Source organism: Balearica regulorum, chromosome 17, assembly GCF_011004875.1.
Source record: "Balearica regulorum gibbericeps isolate bBalReg1 chromosome 17, bBalReg1.pri, whole genome shotgun sequence".
In the NCBI taxonomy this organism is placed as follows: domain Eukaryota; kingdom Metazoa; phylum Chordata; class Aves; order Gruiformes; family Gruidae; genus Balearica; species Balearica regulorum.
In genome coordinates, this window is record NC_046200.1 from 15,109,105 (window position 1) to 15,128,092 (window position 18,988).

General features: G+C 40.2%; 1 protein-coding gene across 16 annotated transcripts in view; it reads left to right on the top strand.

Annotated features, from left to right (window-relative positions):
• MTMR3 (myotubularin related protein 3) overlaps nt 1-18,988 on the top strand; it is an 85,639-nt gene that overhangs the window by 16,357 nt on the left and 50,294 nt on the right. For 10 of the 16 annotated variants that reach the window (XM_075769286.1, XM_075769280.1, XM_075769281.1 and 7 more), the window contains one exon: nt 17,147-17,225. The exons of the other annotated variants lie outside the window; for them this stretch is intronic. The gene's annotated coding sequence lies outside the window, so the exon portion shown is untranslated. The remainder of the gene's footprint in view (nt 1-17,146; nt 17,226-18,988) is intronic. 16 annotated transcript variants of the gene reach the window in all.

Sequence of the window (18,988 nt, forward strand, 5' to 3'; positions counted from 1 at the left end):
AGTGCTTATAGAACACTGGTGGCTTTAGAGTCTAGGATACCTTAATGGCATTATGGAAGCTAGCTATTGTATTAACAGAACCATTCTAAATATACTTCAGCATTGCATTCTTGGCAGAGTAATTGTGATGCCAGAGCTTCAATATGAATGCATCTTACATGTGCACACTCATGTGAGAATGACAAAACAGCACATGCTAGGATTGAAGATAGTGTTTCTTGAAGTATGATTTGTAGTACAACTATCCTTTGCTTTGTGTTATGCAAGCTCAGTAATGTGTGGCTGTTCAGAAGTGACCGTGAGCTGCAGGTTATAGGAAAATCTGACTCCTTCAAAGGAGTGCATCTCAGTTTCTGCAGCCTGTGTAGAGAAAACTGCTTGCAAAGCTGGTGTTGGACTCTTTGAGTATGACATGTCGGGAAGATGGTTCTCTTTTTCCATCTGCATGAGAAGTCCATCTTCTAGCTCTGGTATCCCAGGCTTTCTGGTTTTATCTTATTGAAGTTTTTACTTGCTCCTGTACTAGTTTATTCATCAGTCAAGTTGTTAGAGGGGGGAATACCTGGTAAGTAATGCTTGCAAGCCTCTGTAACGCATTGGTATGAACTGTTCAAGCGTCTGCTGCTTTCTTGTCTCTGACCTTGCTCCTGACTGCGTAATTTAAAGGAAGTATGGGGTGTTCTGGACAGGAAGGAACATGTATCCCCTGAGTCAACCTATCTGAAGGGCACTGCCTAGCATAGCTGTCCTGGTGTCAGTGAGGATGGACTTCCATGGTTACGAAATCAGTAAAACACCATCTCTCTAAACACAGGCTTAAACTGCCTGATCTGCCAGGCAGAAGTAGACAGTCTTTTAAACATACAAACTTTTCAGGCAATCTAAAGCTGGCATTTTATTGCAGGCAAATGTCTTGAAGGAGGACTTTAGTAGGCTGAGGAAGTCTGTCTTGCAGTTGTCCTCCTTGTTACCCATACTAACAGGAGATGGGTGTGTATTTCACAGGGAAGTGAACATCTACCTGAAGTCATAAGACATCAGGTTCTGTAGTGAAAAAAGCATTAGTTTAACTCCAAGTGGAAGTGAGGTGGCCTTGAATGCTAGAAGACGGGATTGCCAATGACTGATGGAGGATCTATACCTCTCTTCAGACTTCCGTTAAGTGTCTTGGGTTTCTGATGGGGTTCAGTAGCCAGGCTGACTTGGGTAGTACCAGAGACACATGGTAACTTGGAGGGGGGTTGTGACTCTGTAAAAGTGGAGGTAAGGCAGGAGGAAAATGTGAAGAGCTGATATGCTATTGCTGCATTGATTTCCATACCTGTGCAAGGCATATACATTGAATGTGTGCTACTAAGAACCTCCCCCTCCTGTCCTCCCTTTGGTGGAAGCAAAATGACAAGTTTCAGTGCCTCGCTCTTGCTGTTTTAATTCTTCCTAAGGCTGCTATCAGAGTAGCTTTGCTTCATGCCCTGGCAGTCTTGCTTGAGCTGTCAGTGCAGTCTGCAAACCTTTCACTAGGAACACCACTGGTGTAGCAGTTGATTGAGCAGTGGAAGCCTGAGTAAGTATCACTGGCTGGTTCTCAAGTCTGACATCATAGCCAAGAATTAGATGGTTCTCTTTCACCATGGGGATAATGAAATAACTCCTACTGTGTTATTCATTAACTCACATTTCATTCAATGGCTCCTAAGAGGATAACAAGTATGTTAGAGGTGAACTTGCATAAGACTTCTGACATCTTTTTGATAAGATAAACAAGAATTAAAGCTATGGCAGTGATGCCTCACTGAGGCAGGTGGCATGTGGTGTATTATATGTACTGACTTTAAAACTGATTTAATAGTTTTTCTTTAATGGTTTAAAGAAAACAGCCTGCTTCTTGAGTTGTTGGAGAAATAACTAGTGCCCAAAGCCAGATGAAGGTCATCCTGTACCTGGTTGAATGGCTGTATAGAAAGGGGATGTTCAGCCCAGCATTGAAGTGCTTCAGGGCGGGTGTGGGATCCCAGCAAATAAACTGGGGGGCCTGCAGCAATGAAAGCCTATGGAGGGAAAAGCATCTTGGTGGAGGACAGCTGCTCTTGATTTGTGTAAAAACTTTGGTACAAGAGCCTGTTGAACCTTGTTGGGTTTCTAGTTTTAACATTAACGTAGCTTGAGCATATGTAAAACTTAAATATCCCTTAAATATTAGTGTCACACGCTTTCCCCCTCATCTATGCAGTTTTATCAGCTTAAACTGCCATATGCTACTCTGCAAGAAAACTTTAAAGGGGAGAAAGGTTACCTAATTTTCTAAGGGATTTTCACTAACATTATATTCAAAATAAAACTGGACAGCTCTACCCCTAGCTTTGGGGCTGACCATTTTAAAGGAGGTTGTGGGAATTAGGTATATTGACTCATTTTGGCTCTAATGTGGGTTCTTGATGACCTGGGCTTCCTGATAAATATGGCTGTGGCTGATTGAGTTACTATACCAAATGTGAGTACTGTTCTATTCTGAAGGCTTACTGAGGAGTTCATCTCCCTCCAAAAGAGGTTTAGCTGTGCTGTGCAATTGAGCCAATAAACTAATATAATCAGATTAAGCTGTTTGTGGGAGGAATGATGTTTGGATGTTCAAATGCTTAACAAACTGTCTGATCTTTTGACTGTTGCTGTGAGTGTGCTGGCATTGGGAGTTCATCCCCACAGGTAATAAATGAGATTGTTTTAAGCAGAGGCTGCAGTAGCCTTGGACACCTGAAGAAATCCAGAACTTCCAGGTGGCCCAAGATGGTCTTAAATTACCTGGTATTTGTAGAGGCATGGGGTGAGGGAGTAGTGACTTTATTGGGGAAGAGGTTCTAGGTGCTGGTCTGGTGAGTCAGGCAACTGCCATCCTGGAGAACTAGATGTGTCCCTGCCCTGTTGCGGGTTGTGGTGCTGGCTGGGAAGTTTCTGGAAACTTTTACGAGTGTGTAGAGTTACGGTTTTGGTGTTAAGTATGCAACTCCAGGCCTGAGTGCTCATCTCTGCAGCTCAGACCCCCAGCTAGTGGAGCTGTGTTTCATAAATACAGAGCACAATACTCTAAAAATTAGGAGTATTTGAAGAACTAACTTTAGGCATTTGTTTTGGGTACCAAAATGAGAAGATCCTTCTGAAGCCTTGAATGCTGAGTTTTTCAACCTTTTAAAAATACATTACTACCATTTAACCATATGGGACAGTGTGAAAACTGTGGTAAGCACTGTGGATCTTTAACAGAAGAGGTGCTATAAAATGAGCAGTGTAGAACAGTTCGACTTGATTTGGAACTCCACACTGACTACGAGGTTTAATAAAAATGACTATTATGAAGATTTCAGGGTGTATTTTCCATCTAGTTCACTGAGTGAGGATGGGAGTTTATGGGGGAAAAGGGAATTAGGGGATCATATTCCAAGAGAAGCTGAACTAAAGCTTTGCAGGTGATCATAGCGCTTGCATTTCCTGATGTGTAATTCTTCACTCAATGCTTTTTATATATAGGCACCTTAAGATGCAATTCCAAGTTGATTTCCATGGCATATGTGAGTAGTGAAAATATTGCTGTGTCATTAATACATGGGTCTCAGACTATCAGCTTTGCCTCCCTTATTTACTTTATTGTGCAACTGTATGTAACAACCTAGTCCAAAAATCCATCACCAAAGCGTGCCTGCCCTGTCAAGGATTTCTTACAGGAGCATTTACACACCAGTGCTCTGACTTTGAGCTGTTACATGTGAAATAGTAAAATACTGAAACAGGCCATTGTTTCTTACCTGTTCTTGGAAGGTCTGTTTCTCAGCACCCATGGTAATGGTAACTGGGGAAAAAAAATTCTTCAGTTCATGTCAAGCTTGAAGTTGTTCAGACTGAACACAGAATTTTGGCTGTAAGTGCTGCTTTGTGGATTTCATTGGTTGTTCTGGAAGCCTCTATCATCAGGGGAGACTTTCAAAACAGCTCTGTCAGCTGGACCCAAAAGTGATGCAGAGATGTTATATTTACAAACTGACACAGATGTGGTACTTTTATTAAAACATACATGCTTTGGATCCTGGTACTTGGTTGACAGACTAATTTAAGCTTGCCAAGTAAGCTTTCCTACATAAAGATATAACCTTTCATCCAGGAAAGGAGTTTGGCTATTTTTGGCATTTGAATCTAGATGAACAAAACTGTATGCAAGCTCTTTCAGAAATACAAGGCCTGAATACTGAGGTTGTTCCTACAGTGAGCTGTTATTTATCTAAATTACAAATGCTTTTTCATCTCAGCACTGAGCATTTATTTCTAGATTTGTCTTCACATATAGATTTGTGTTACAGAAACTGCATAACCTCTTGAAATAAAGGCTTACAATAAAACTGGGGTTAACTTAAGTATTCTGAACATTGTTCTTATCCTTGTTTTCCCTGTTTCTGCTTGGTGCGAAGACTTCCTTTGCCTGTGAGTGTTTTTCTGAACTTAGTTTAAGATTCCAACCTTAATATTAGAACAGGTTGTCTAGAAAGAATATGCTTGGTGACATTCAAACCTCGTCTAGACAAGTCTTTGAGCAACTTGATCTAATTGGAACTGTTAAGTAGGGGCTTGGACTAACTGATGTTCTGTTGTCCTGTTCAACTCAAATTGTTCTGAATATTTTTGCATGTGTATCTATGCTGGTTCTTTATGCTGTCCTGTTTGGACTTAAAGGGGCAGAAGTAACATCTGGTTTTTTGTAATTGAATATTGAATCTTGTTCCTGTGACTGTGAACAGCCTCTGGTGTTGAATTTGAGTCTTGTTCACAGAAAGCTTTCCTTCTGAAGTTCAGTCCTCCTGGACATGATGGCAAGCTTTCCTGGAGGCAGCTTTTATTTTTATAGTTACGGGAAGGAAAAGAAATTCCTGCCCTTTTTTGGTTTGGACTCTGACCAAGGTTGACACCTCATAAGATCTTTAAGGAGATCCTTGAGTACCTGAGCAAACTGACTCTCAGTATTGTGTTCATATGTTGTAAGCAGCTTCATCCTGCTTGTGTGTTATGAAACAAGACTTTGCCAATTGAGGTCAGGGAGTTTTGCTATTTAATTTCATCAGGGGCGAAGCAGTAAATTAGGACCCAAAACTTTAGTACTAAACCTCTTATCGCTCCTTATTTATGTTGTATCTACTCTTTTGCCAAAACTTTCTGGATTTCCATTTTGAATCTAAGGAAATGCAACTTGAGTATCTTATTCTCATGGGTTTAAGATGGATGTCTCTGAGCTTATGTTCAGTAAGTTCAGACTTGGCTTTCAACTAAGTTGGCTACCTGATGGTACTTCAGATTGAAGAATAAAGAATAAAAATAGACTAATTTAGTTGATCTTAATTTTTACTGTGAAGTGCTGCTTCTGTGCATTCAATTGAAGCTTGACATCTGCAAGTCACAGGTAAGAATTCAAGTGTTACAAATGTGTAACTTACGCTATTTTCATATCTTTAAGCAAGCTTGTGGACTAATATGCACATGTTCTTGCATGTCTTTATAACATACAACTTGAAGGGGACATGCTAAATTTACTGTAAGGATATAAAATTTTTTTTTATATTTCTTTAAGGGAAGGTTACATTTTGCTGGCTGATAATTCAAATGCAAAACAAAAAGTGCATAACTGAAGCTGCATACTGATGTACATCTCTCAAAATCTGAAATTAAACCCTATTTAAAATGGAAATTACCTTACATGATGCATCAATAACAGAATTAGCTGTTGAACTGCACTTGCTTCTACAGTGCCCGTGGGAAAGATTGTGCTTAGGTAACTTGCTGAAGAGCCCAAACTTTTTTGTTTAAAGTGGTGATTTATCTCTTAATTACAACCAAGTCTTTTTTTGTGAACTAGGTTTGTTTTGAGTCATACAGGGAAGGAGCGAATGTTCTCTAAAGGGTAACACTTAAATGACTTATGTTCTTTGTATTATTAGTGTTCTTCCTACTCAGGGTTTGTTATATCTACCAATATGAATGAGTTTTTTCTCTAGGGGAAAATCAGTGAGAGCTTTTAAATCAGGGTTTGCCTGACTTGAATGAAGCCACACTAAACCAAATTTTGAGGAAAAGTGTGTTCTGGATAGTCCAATTAGAGTTCACCAGGACATAAGTGTCTGTATACGTAGGCAAATGTATTCCTATACAGTTCAACACTAGAACCAAAGGTTGCTGCAGATTAAGTGCTTCTAGTTTTGAATTGTTCTAGGAATGCATTTGCCTATGTATAGAGACTCTTGTTACTATCTTGCATTACTAATTTGTCATGCTTTTTTGAAAGGGCATTTAGTATAAAATAGGATACTAGAGTAATACTTCTTTTGGTAAAAACTAGTCAGCTATAGAGAACTTAGTGTGGGTTGATCTAAGTGAGCAGGTAGGACATCTCAACTTAAATCTTCATGTTCCCTAGAGAAACTCATTCTTGTTTGTTGATCTTGCCATTGAAATAGTGATTTCAAAGGAGATATAGTTACCATATAGGTTTGATTCCTTTTTGCACATAAGGCAAATATCTGCTGCTGTCCTTCTAAGGAAACTTGAACATTTTGCTCAATGGTTTTTTAACTTTAAATATAAGAGGGAGGAGGGGACAGTCTGTCTGTGGGTAGTAAATATTAACTGGAGATATGTCAAACCTTGTTTGACTAGCAGAGTTGCAGTCTATTGCAGAACTAAATTTCAATTCTAACTGAAACTCAGTATTTTCATATACGTATGTGCCTTAAAACCAACCACAAAACCTTCTTTGGTGCCTCTCTGAAATGCTTAAATATATTTAACTTTGGCTTCATGCCATTTAGTTTTTAGAATAAGCATATTCTGCTAATCCAAGTAAATTCTTTCCTGGCTCTGAATGTGTGTACAACTTCAGTATAAGCTGACACACTTGTATACTTACAGTAGTAGGGAAGTTCTTACATAGAGAAAAGATCTTGGAGTTGTCCTGACTGAACTCAACCTCCCTGGGTAGCCTGGAAACATGACTTTAGAAATTGTAATTGTTCTTGCCTTTGACACATTCAAGATTTGAACAAGCTGGTTGCATAGCATACTAACTTGGTTTAGTAGCTGGAGGGCTACTGGACTTAACAATGAGTAAGCTGAAGAAAATTTACCTAATAGAACCAACAGGTTCTAAAACATGCCTGCTGTGCCTTTGGAGGAATAGATTTTGCAGTGTGACAAAACTAACTTGTCTCTTGAAGACCTCTGTACTTAATACTAGATACTCATAATGTATATAATTGATCTTCAAAACTAGTTATGGAAATTGAAACACATTAAGACTAGCTTCAAATCTTTTGGCAATCTTAAGAGATGCAAGACTACTTCCTGTGCCTCCTGTCTCCCACATCAAAGAAGGGCTGGTAAAAATGCTGCTTAAATCCTTGGTATTTAATTCTACTCTCAAGCAAGATGCAGTCTTGGCTGTTCAGAGCTCCTCACTGTAGTTTGATGTGCAAGTGTCTCAGTGTTCTTTTTCTGCATATGTTTGTAGGACCATTTTTAAGACTTTCTTTGCCTTTTAGTTGTGGAGTCCCATCTCCAGGTCTTACTTAAGTGCAAGTGGAAAATAGTATTTTGCCTGTTACACTTCCTAATTCTGAAAGTTAACTGTGACTTTCCATGAATGGAAAAAGATGGCAGTAAACAACTGTCTTGGTGTTTGGAAGATACTGAAGTGATTTAACTATAGGAGAAAAGATATTTGCTCTTCCTCCTAGCTTTAGTGAATTGAATCAGCTGACCAAAGAAAGGACATGAAGTAGCAGGTTTCTTGGAGGCAGTGTGCTGGTGGATTAGCCAGACCAGTTTGTCCCTTGTGATCTAAACATAGGAAGGCTCCTTAACTGGGGAAGGCATCTGAGTTCTGTGTATGTCTTAATACGTGTAGGGAGCCTAAGCTCTTCACTGCTGTGCCTAGCTGAAGGGCAATGCTAGTGTGAGTCTTCTCTCCTGCTGTAGAAAACTTGACTAGTAACAGAGCAGACCGCTGAAAGTTTCAACTTCTCCAAACTGGAAATGGATTGATGCAATAACCTGTTTGTTCTAGTCTGGAAGGGGTTAGCCCTTCAAATGTAAGGAGGGGCGTAACCTGGTCCAGTAAATCATGTGGCTGGCTTTAAACTGGAACTTGCTGTTTAAATAGGAGCTAGTTGAAAATTCCTTACGCTTACCCTGCTGCTAGTGTTTCCTCACCCAGCCCTTGCTGGTCTCCTTCTCATGCACAAGCAGACGTGGTTTTATCTCTTCATATGAAATTTGACTTTTGCCTTATGTGATGGGTTGATCCTGGCTGAGGGCCAGGTGCCCACCAGAGCCGCTCTATCACTCCCCTCTTTCATTAGACAGGGGAGAAAAGTACAACGAAAAAAAACTTATGGGTCGAGATAAGGACAGGGAGAGATCATTCTCTAATTATCATCACGAGCAAAACAGACCGAACTTAGAGAGGGAATTCATCTTATTTATTACTAAGCAAAACAGAGTAGAGGAATGAGAAATAAAACCAAATCTTAAAAAACACCTCCCCCCACCCCTCCCATCTTCCCGGGCTCAACTTCACTCCCGGCTTCAACCTCCGCCCCCCGCAGTGGCACAGGGGGACGGGGAGTGGGGGTTACGGTCAGTTCATCATGCGGTGTTTCTGCTGCTTCTTCATCCTCAGGGGGAGGACTCATCGTTCCCCCACTCCAGCGTGGGGTCCCTCTCACAGGAGACAGTCCTTCACGACCTTCTCCAACGTGAGTCTCCTCCACGGGGTGCAGACCTTCAGGAGCAAACTGCTCCAGCGTGGGTCCCCCACAGGGTCACAAGTCCTGCCAGCAAACCTGCTCTGGCGTGGGCTCCTCTCTCCACGGATCCACAGGTCCTGCCAGGAGCTTGCTCCAGCACGGGCTTCCCATGGGGTCACAGCCTCCTTCAGGTGCCTCCACCTGCTCCGGCGTGGGGTCCTCCACGGGCTGCAGGTGGAATCTCTACACCCCCTCATCCTTCCTCCATGGGCTGCAGGGGGACAGCCTGCTTCACCATGGTCTTCACCACGGGCTGCAGGGGGATCTTGCTCTGGCGCCTGGAGCACCTCCTGCCCCTCCTTCTGCACTGACCTTGGTGTCTGCAGATGTTCTTACATCTTCTCACTCCTCTCTCTGGCTGCAAAAGCACTCTCTAACTGTTTTTCTCTTTCTTAAATATGTTATCACAGAGGCGCTGATTGGCTTGGCCTTGGCCAGTGGCGGGTCCATCTTGTAGCCGGCTGGCATTGGCTCTGTCAGACACAGGGGAAGCTTCTAGCAGCTTCTCACAGAAGCCACCCCTGTAGCCCCCCTGCTACCAAAACCTTGCCATGCAAAACCAACACACCTTACAGTATTTACACATCTTAAGTGGCTGGTTGAATAGTGGGTGCTGTTGATGCCTTGGCAGTCTTGTGGATGATGCCCAAACAAGTATTTGGACTGCCCTCTAGAAAACAGCTGTTAATGACCCTAGAAAAGCTAGCCTGATCCTTGATTAACTCCTGAAATGTGAAATTTAGGTGGTCACTTCATAAAAAGGGGTCTCATGACTAAATAAAGATGGCTGTCTACTTAGGGCAGCTCTTTGAATATGATTATGTGGTTCAGTTGTGTTACCAGGATTGTTTTGCATGTACCAGTAAAGAGATGCTTGAACTCACGCTTTTCTTGTATTGAATTAACTAACTTACGTACTAATGCTGTGATCAAACATATCCCCTGCCACGGTTGGTTGGAAGAGACTAGCTCTTCATCCCTGAGTTCACAGGTGCTGGCAGAAATATTATTGCTGTGTGTATTATACCTCAAGACAACTTCTGTTCCTGTTGGTACAGGATACAGTTGTATGCTTAATGGCTCTAATGCAGATTGGGTCTTTTGGAGTGTATTTTGTATTTGAACTATAAACTCTGCCATTTAAACTTAGCCTCCTTAATGCTTTGAGAAATAAATATGTAAGTAGTTTGAGATAAGTAGGCTAATTGAATAGTTTGTAAAGAAAAATGTCACTTCTCCAGGTGCTGACGTAATTCTTAAGCTACCTCAAATTCTATAAAAACTAAATGTCATGCAGTTGCTTTCAGGCTATGCTTTTTAACAACACCTGGTCTGCAAACAAAACATACACAGCATTGTGGAGTATAGAATCATAGAATGGTTTGGGTTGGAAGGGGCCTCAAAGCCCATCTAGTTCTACTCCCCTGCCATGGGCAGGGACACCCTCCACCAGCCCAGGTTGCCCAAAGCCCCATCCAACCTGGCCTTGAACACTGCCAGGGAGCCAGGGGCAGCCACAGCTTCTCGGGGCAACCTGTGCCAGGGCCTCAGCACCCTCACAGGGAAGGATTTCTGCCTCACATCTCATCTCCATCTCCCCTCCTGCAGCTTCAGGCCATTCCCCTTGGCCTGTCACTCCCTGCCCTTGTCACCAGTCCCTCTCCAGCTTTCCTGGAGCCCCTGCAGGGACTGGAAGGGGCTCTAAGGTTTCCCTGGAGCCTTTTCTTCTCCAGGCTGAACCACCCCAACTCTCTCAGCCTGTCTCCATAGCAGAGGTGCTCCAGCCCTCGCATCATCTCTGTGGCCTCCTCTGGACTCGCTCCAACAGCTCCATGTCCTTCTTGTGCTGGGGACCCCTGAGCTGGACGCAGCACTGCAGGGGGGAGGGGTCTCACCAGAGCAGAGTAGAGGGGAAGAATCCTCTCACCTGTTGGTAGTGGTGCTATAACCTGACTTCTTTCTGGATTAGTTTTGTCATGCATTGAGAAGTTGGATTAAGTCATGAGGGGTCTGAAATGTCAGAGTTGGTGTAAGAGATAAGGAAGGGGAACATTTCATTGGGAAGCAATACAAGAGCAGTACCCTTTCTGATGGCTCACCAGGGAATGTGAATGTAGGCTATTTTAAAAGTAAAAGCACCTTAAGTGTCACATTAAAAAAGCATTTTTGGTGTGTGCCACAACTTTACCAAGTGCTAGTGTTTAGACCATTTGAAATGATTCTTTCACGCTTGTATAAGGTAGTCCACTGTAAGTCACTGAACACTGAGCCTCTCAAATGATCTTCTGTTCTGAGATGAAGATAGTGAAGGAGGATATACGTCTTACCCAAATGGCCTCCTTGCCAGAACAGTTTTTTCAATGCAATTTAAGAATTAATGGATTAAAACTTTAGTCCATAATTGCATTGTGCAAGGTGTGCAGTAAAAGTGACCTCTGGTTATAGACTATGATAACAGAAAACAGTTCTTCATTGTCCTGTGTGTTCCTAGCTGTGAGGCTGATCAATCCTACAGCTCTGAGGGGCTGAGTTTCCTGTTATAGACACCTTACAATAACTTAACCTACTTAAATGTGTTGAGAAATAAATGTGTATTATAGCAGGTACCTGGTATTTCAATAAAGTTATGACAAAAGCATTGAGTGGTGTTTTGAGAGGTTTTAAAAGCTTTGTGCCAGACAGTATGGTGAAAATGAGGTCAACTTAAACACTCAGGAGCTAATAGCTATAGCTGCAGGTATGTTGTCCTAACGTAGTTCAATGGGAAAAAATCTCATGGGAGTGTAACTTGAAACTCTAAAGGACTCTAAAATCAAATTTGCTTCTTAGTTCTTTGCAATTCCAAAACTTTCTTTTTTAATTACTTGTAGATTTCTTTAGTGTTGCATTGACTGTCAATAAAGAGGTAAGGAGCCTGTTCTATGGCTATTGTGTAATGCTGCTCTCCTACTACAGCAGCTGGCTCTGTTCCAGTACTCATCCAGTTAACAAAGGACTGAGAGAAAGTGAAATCCTACTGGAGGATGGAAGGGGAATGAATAGGAGTTTTGGGAGAATGAGTAAAACCTTTGAGACTTTGGTTAATAGCCTCTTATCCTCGTTTCATGCCTTTCTTCTAGAAAGGAAGAAGTGAGGGAGGGTTGACTTATGTCATATGGGCTGGGAGGACTTCAGCGGAAAAATGGGAAGTATGAGGAGCAAATGATTTCCTCCTTACTCCACTATTTCAGATGGAAACTCTGTGTGGTCTGTCTTGCTCAATTCTTTTTTCTGTTTCATAACTTAAATCTAACATTGCCCTACTTTTCATAGCTTTTTGGTTACCTTTTGATGTAACTTTCCCTCCCTGACCCTCTTGATCACCTTTCTAGCTTAGAACCTACGCAAGTCTACTCAGTCTCCACCAGCTCAGGCACTGGTCAGTGTTTCATAAATTCAGATCCTGTCCTTGCAGAGCTTTCCACAGTTCAGACCAATCTGTGCAACTCTATGGTCCTTGATAGATGTTATTTGTCTGTCATGTGCATAAAATTGAGGAATAGAGAGTAATTGAAATAACAGGAAAATGGAATGGGTTATTAATTTGAGCTTTACACTTCCAGTGGTTCATCAGAAGATCTCTGATGGGTGAATTGTATCCTGGGTTATATATGAACAATTGTAGCATTTGGATGTCATCCAAATGAAAAAGGAACTCAAAGAGAAAACCTGAAATCTTAGAAGAAAAAGTAATTTTCTTCAGACCTTGGTTTAAGCTTGCTGCAGTGTTTTGGCCTGGGTGGTTTTGAGATCAGTGAAGGAGAATGTTGATACAGAATTTACTATTCAGAAACACTTTCCTAAAAAACCCCTTATATATTGGAATAATTAATACTATAATCCCACCTAAGATTCCACTGATGTTTATTCTTTGCATCAGTTCTGGAGAAATGGTCCTTTCCTAATGCAATATGAAATTTCTCTTTACTACCATTAGCTATTAGACAGCTGCAGTCTCAGCAGTGCTGTTACTGCCTTTCCTGCTGCATTCTTCCGTCACTTCAGCGCTCACTTGTTTGAGATGTCTTTCCTTTTAACTTTGAACAGTTGCTTCTACATTTAATTTTTGAAGAGTGTAAGAGAAGTGATCTTTTTTAACTAGTACGCAAAGATAATCAGCTTAAACTGCCTTAAAAAGCAGATGAATGCCTCTTTTGAGGGGGAGGATGAAGGAAACTAATATGCCTGCCTATAAAGGGCTCCATGGAAACTAAATTGCCTACCATGAATATACAAGTTAGTGCGGTGACAGATGTTGACAAAACTTTTTTGATGCTTTGGACTCTTATAATTAATTTTATTCTTCACTCATAGAAGCACAGGTAGAATGGAAAATGGGATAAGACAGTTTCAGAATGCTCTTATGTAGGCCACTTCCCATCTGTGTAAGGGAAAGTGAGATATTTGGTATGGCTGTTGACCTCTGCTTACTGTTGTGCATTTGAGTATTGACGTGTACACTTCAGTGGCTTTCCAAGCTGGAAATGATGTAACTTAACCTGGGGAGGTGTATGATAGAAGACATGTGGCAGTATAAACAAGACAGCACCTCCTTGAAGGTCAGCATTCCTTTATGTATGTGATTTAAAACTTTCTAGAAAGTAACCTTGCAATATCCAGCCTCAGGAGCAACTGTATTCAGGGTAGCAATCCCAATGCTGCTCTTATCCCCTCTGTTTTTAGCTCGGCCACAAGCTAACTGCATCACCCCAAGTGGTAGGTAGCTGATAGTAGTACTTTGTTCCTATTCCTTAGCACACTGAGAATAGGGTAAAAATAGTTTTGGGGGAGAGCAAGCTAAAATCCACTAGGAGGAACATCGAGGAGGACAAGAATCTATAGCCAATATGTGAGCTAAAGCTGAGCAGAAAGTGGCCAAAGAAAAAGGTGATGAAATAGTGTGTGATAATATGGTGCAAGAGAAGGTTCAGTCACTGTAAAACTAGGTTATGTGGGGATGGTAATGTTGTGAAGTTAAAAATGCAAACAGGAATAGAGAACTCTTAATCAGAAGCTGCACTTGCATAATATTAAGGTTGTGACATGGTGTGGCATAAGCAATGCAGAAATGCCATATTTCAGTGGGAGGAAAAAATACACCTTCAGAATAGTCAGTTACCAGAAGAAAGTTTGGTTTGGTTTTGTTTGTCTATATATCTAGGAGGATAGCTTTGTGGCTAGAGAAAATTTGGATTTGTTTTTTTTCCAAAGCTGCTGTTTTCTTCTGTCATTTCACTTTATACTTACCAAATTATACCTCTGTTTTTGCTAGCTACAGCTTTTCAGCTAAGAAACTGGAATGACAAATTTCCAATCTTCTAATTAAATAAATGTTTACTAGAACTTGTCAAGAATGTTGATGTTTTATTTAAATGTCAAGAAAAACATTGTTACAGACTCCTGCTATAATTTAGATTGGAGGCCATATAGTCCAGCACTGTGCTTAGAGTAGGCTCAACTTTCATGTTGGATTGAGTTGCTCAAGGGCTGGTCACCTTTGAAGTATCTCCAGGGATGCAGGTACTACCACTTGGAAACTTGTTGCAGTCCTCAACTATTACTCTGAATTTCCCCCCACAATTATAATATTACTTGTATTTGGTTGCTACAGTATGATGGATATATCATTCTAGTACCCTACTTCTCTATAGCATCTTCCAAGAAAAAACAATGGAGACAAGACGTATGTGCTAGTTAGTGTTCAAGTTTCCAAAATAGTCAGCAGAGAAGGATCCTAAGTTCAAAGTAAAAGCTTAGTTTAAGTGTTCTTGTTCACATCACCTGAAGTACTGGAGCCCTATGACAGAATGACTTTTTACATGTTTAAAATTGGGCAATGTTAATATATCCTTCAACACCTGTGCTTAAAAAAATAATCTAAAACAAATGAGCTATGAGAGTGTGACAACTAAGAACGATGGTGCAAAGCCAGTTTCTTTACTGGACGTGTTTGGCTTTGTAGGATTTACTGAAAGAAATGGTCCTGTTCCCTTTTCCATCTTCTACTCTTTGCTTTCCTGATGGTGCTGAATCTGTTCTTTGTGGATCAAACAGAACTAATGCGAAGGAAACGGTGGGAGCATGTGGGGTGGGGAGGCTGTGTCACCTTCCCCAGGGGCAGCAAACTTAGGGGTACTTAGCTGTATTAATTAAAGAGTTGTATACCAAGACTTGGGGTTGCCCCTCCATTAAGTAGTGTTTTTGAGATAGTGGTAGAATTCATACGGATGTTTCTTCTCAGCTCTTTTTTTTAACTTTGGCACAAGTTGTTGACTTAGGAAGCGATAACGTTTGAGGTGCTTATCTGTGACTAGCAGCCTTGCAAGAGGAATGCTGATGAGCGTGTCACAAAGTGTTTTCTGAATACTGGCAGGAATAAAGTGGAATTATTAACGCTTATATTGGAACATTTTTCTCCTGTTTTTAACTTCTCTACAAAACTCTTGAGATTCAGTGGCTTCTTCCAAACCTCATTAAATTCAATAAAAAGCTTGTTGCAGATTTTGTGAAGGGTTTTTTTTTCTTGGACATAAAGCACACAAAGTCAAACTCCTGCTACCCTAAATGTGTATCTTGCCTTTTTAAAAGCAAGGACGTGGCCAGAAAACTGCCTCTGAAGAGTCGTTCTGGAGTTGTACAGTCTAACTTCATAGCTTTTTTTGTTTAATAAGCTTGCAAAGTGTTCCCATCAAAGGTGACTTTGTACAACCAAGCAGCTGTAAAGTTGAACTTGTTGCATGATCAGGCTGGTACCTCTAAGTAAAACTGCTTCCTTTCTGCTTCGTGTGCTGTATTTAATTATCAACCCATAAAGCTATTGGAATTAGTATTTGGCTTGTTGGTTGGGAGATATTTTGAAATAAAGTAAAATAAATGTTGACCTCTGCAGGTAACCAAATGTTGCTTTAAGAAACTATTTTATAAAATTGTAATTCATGATTAGATGAGGCTGTGGTCATTCAGAGAGTGTTTGCTGCTAAAGCAGAGCACCCTTGTGTCACAGGTTTTTTAAATAATAGCTGAATCTAGATATGTATGAGATGCTCCTAAAGTGTGTACACTGTGTGAAATGTCAGATTTTCTTTTTGCTTGATGTGTCTAAGTTTGTACTTTTAAAACTAATTTTAGGACTGACGTAGTAGAAAGAAATATATATCCTTTTTTCTGTACTGAAAGTATTTCTTTTTTTTTTCCTGTCTTAAGCTATAAACTAAAAGACACAAGAAAAGCAAAATAGAGATTTCTTTTTTTAATGGACCAGAATGTGAAAATTATCACTAGTTGTGACACATCAGAGCACAAGCAAAACCTTCTAGCAGCAGGATTGCATGTTTATATAAAGTTAGACTTTCCAGGCACATGCGTATGCAGTATGCTATTGGGATAGCTTCCAAGTTATTGTGAAGAGCAAACCTTCTGGTACACTGGATACAAGGGAGTGGTATTCCATCAGTTTGGCTGCTTGCACGCTTTAGGAATAGTTGGTTTTAGTCTGGAACTTTAATTTTAGGTTTTGGGTATTTTAGTATAGACCTTGATGTCCCACATGACTCGAGCTGTTGGAAGAGTTGTTCAGATGCTGTAGAAGATGGCTGTGAATACCCACTGTAGTCACTGCATAAGAAGGAGACAAATCAGATATTTTATCCATATAATTATTTGGACAAATGTATATTTGTAAGACAATACATAATTTTTAAGAAATGTGCAGTACTTGGTAAGTCCAAAAGATAGGGCTTGGGAGGAATGGTATCATATGAGCATTGCTTGTTCACCTTGGCTTTTTTGCAGATTTGTCCAAAAGTAATTAGGCAATAACCAGTATTTAGAGGTCTTCATCCGCTTTCTTGGGAGGGCAAAAAAGCTATTTTTAGCATAAAATTAAAACACATTTTTGAAGATCAGTACAAAAACAGTTGGAACTTGCATAAGAGCAATACAAGCTACAGGAAAGCTAAGTAATTTTTTTCACTTCTATGTACCAAAGAAGTTTTTAAAAAATTTGCATTGCTTTGTGGCCACAGTTTCTCGACTATTCCCTACCAGAAGCAAGGCCTTAACCAGCACACGTGTACCTGTCAATCTAATCATTGAGTTACCTCTTTGGGCATATTTAGAGCTCAATAGTTACAACTTAATTAGTATTTTTTACTTTTCCTCTTTAGGACAAACTAGCTTAACAGTTAAGTGTCTTGTATAAGTTGCTGGCTATTTAATAAGTGTTTTTTTCAATTGAAGGTTCATGCTTTATAGTACTGTCTGTTTATTTGCAGTTGCCAATGTGAAGTATTGGAAGAGTAGCATCTGAAACTTTCTGGGACAGAGGGGGCTGTTTTATTATCTCATTCTTCGGTAAGCTCATCATATTATTTTGATAGGACGAGCTACTTGTTGATGGTGGGTTCTGCAGTTATCATTGATTAATCTCTTAAAGCATTTTCTAAGATGTTAGACAAAAATTATATTTTACTAAGTTGGAGTTTTCAACCTTTAATTATAAAAACAGATGACTTCTTAGTTGTACACAGTCTTCAAACATGAGTCCTTGTCTATCCTGCTGCTATTCTTGAGTGATGTGTAAATGTCCATATCGTTTGCAACTTCCCCATAAATACTTTTGAAAGCTATTTGGTTACTTCTACACACAGTGCCATGAAAGGGGAAACCTTGCTGTCAGGGATTGAAATGTGGGAAATGAAGTGTTTATCGTTATCTCAGAATAATTTCCTTCCACCTGTGAAAGAGGAAGAAGTGTTTTCACTTCGGAAAAAAAGCATCTTTTGCTAAAGCTGGGTCACATTCTTGAATATTTCATGCTCAAATTTTCTAATGCTTCTTTGTTGAAACCTTTGGATTCCCATCTAAAACTTTTACAGGGAAGCTGTGACACATAATGTAAATAGCTATGTTCTGAGATGGAGGGTCTCGGGGGTCAACTCAATTTAATTTTGATACAAAAATAAATGGAATTCAGGATCACAGGGAAGGCAGGGGAAGAAAATGAAATGCTTGGGTACTTCCTTCCCTCCAGTTTCTCATTTTCCTTGCTATTAGTCCAACTACATTTAAATATATGTGAATTTAAATGATCCTTTATTTATATAATCTTTTTTGTTTAGAATCACTGGCAAATAGATAGTTATTGCTAGTCTTAATTATGTACATAATTTAGACCAGAAGGCACATCTGAAATAAAAGGTAATCAAGATGTTCCCATACTGGCTGAACAAGAGTCTGAGGTTGCAACCTTTACTAATCATTTATCCTTTCAAGCAGAACATGAGGATGGAGAATTAACAAGACTAACCTCTTTTTTGGTGTAATTTAATATACATGAAACTACAGCTGAAAGGGCAGCACAGTAAATTGATAACAACCTTTTTTGGCCTCAGTTCTGACAAAAAAAAAATGTTATTTCAAACAACAAAACCAAGTTTCACTATACTACATATAAGCTATCTACTCTTTATATGTGATCTTATAAGTAGGATCCTGAATTTGAGGGTGCTTTTTATGAAGATGTTTTCTTGGTCAGTTGTTATCTAAGCTGTATTTGAACACTGCGATTTTGTTTCTGGGAAATTATTTGTACTGTCATGGAAGAGCTGATTATTTGCCAGCTGCAGTTAAACAAAATGAGAATTCTGAGTCCATTCTTCCACTCATTAAAAAAGATGGTAGAGGTCAACTTGAGAATAGATTTCTTCAGCTGGTTTGTGCTAGTCTTGCTTTGTATCAGCTGTCATTGAGTAGCATGGTGTGTTAATTGTCATGGGGTGGCTTCTTGGGGTTCATGATTTGAAGAACATCTTCGTTCTCACTGCTAAGGCTGGGTTCGTAGAGCGAGGCTCAGAAATCCCTGTTCTAGGTGTCACACAAGCACCATTGTCCTTTTTCTACTCACATCACTAACCTGGAAGAGCTTTCTAGAAGTGTGGTTGGAAATGGGTTAGAAAGCTTTGGTATGGAAAGAAATAGGGATTGAAAGTGTGGTTTTGCAGTATGGGCTGCTACTGAGCATAGTGCGTGGTCCCAGTGGTGCATTTCCTTTCCCTTCTGCTCAATCCAGTGATTGTGAAGGGAGTGGGATCAGCTTGTTGACATGATGGGAAATG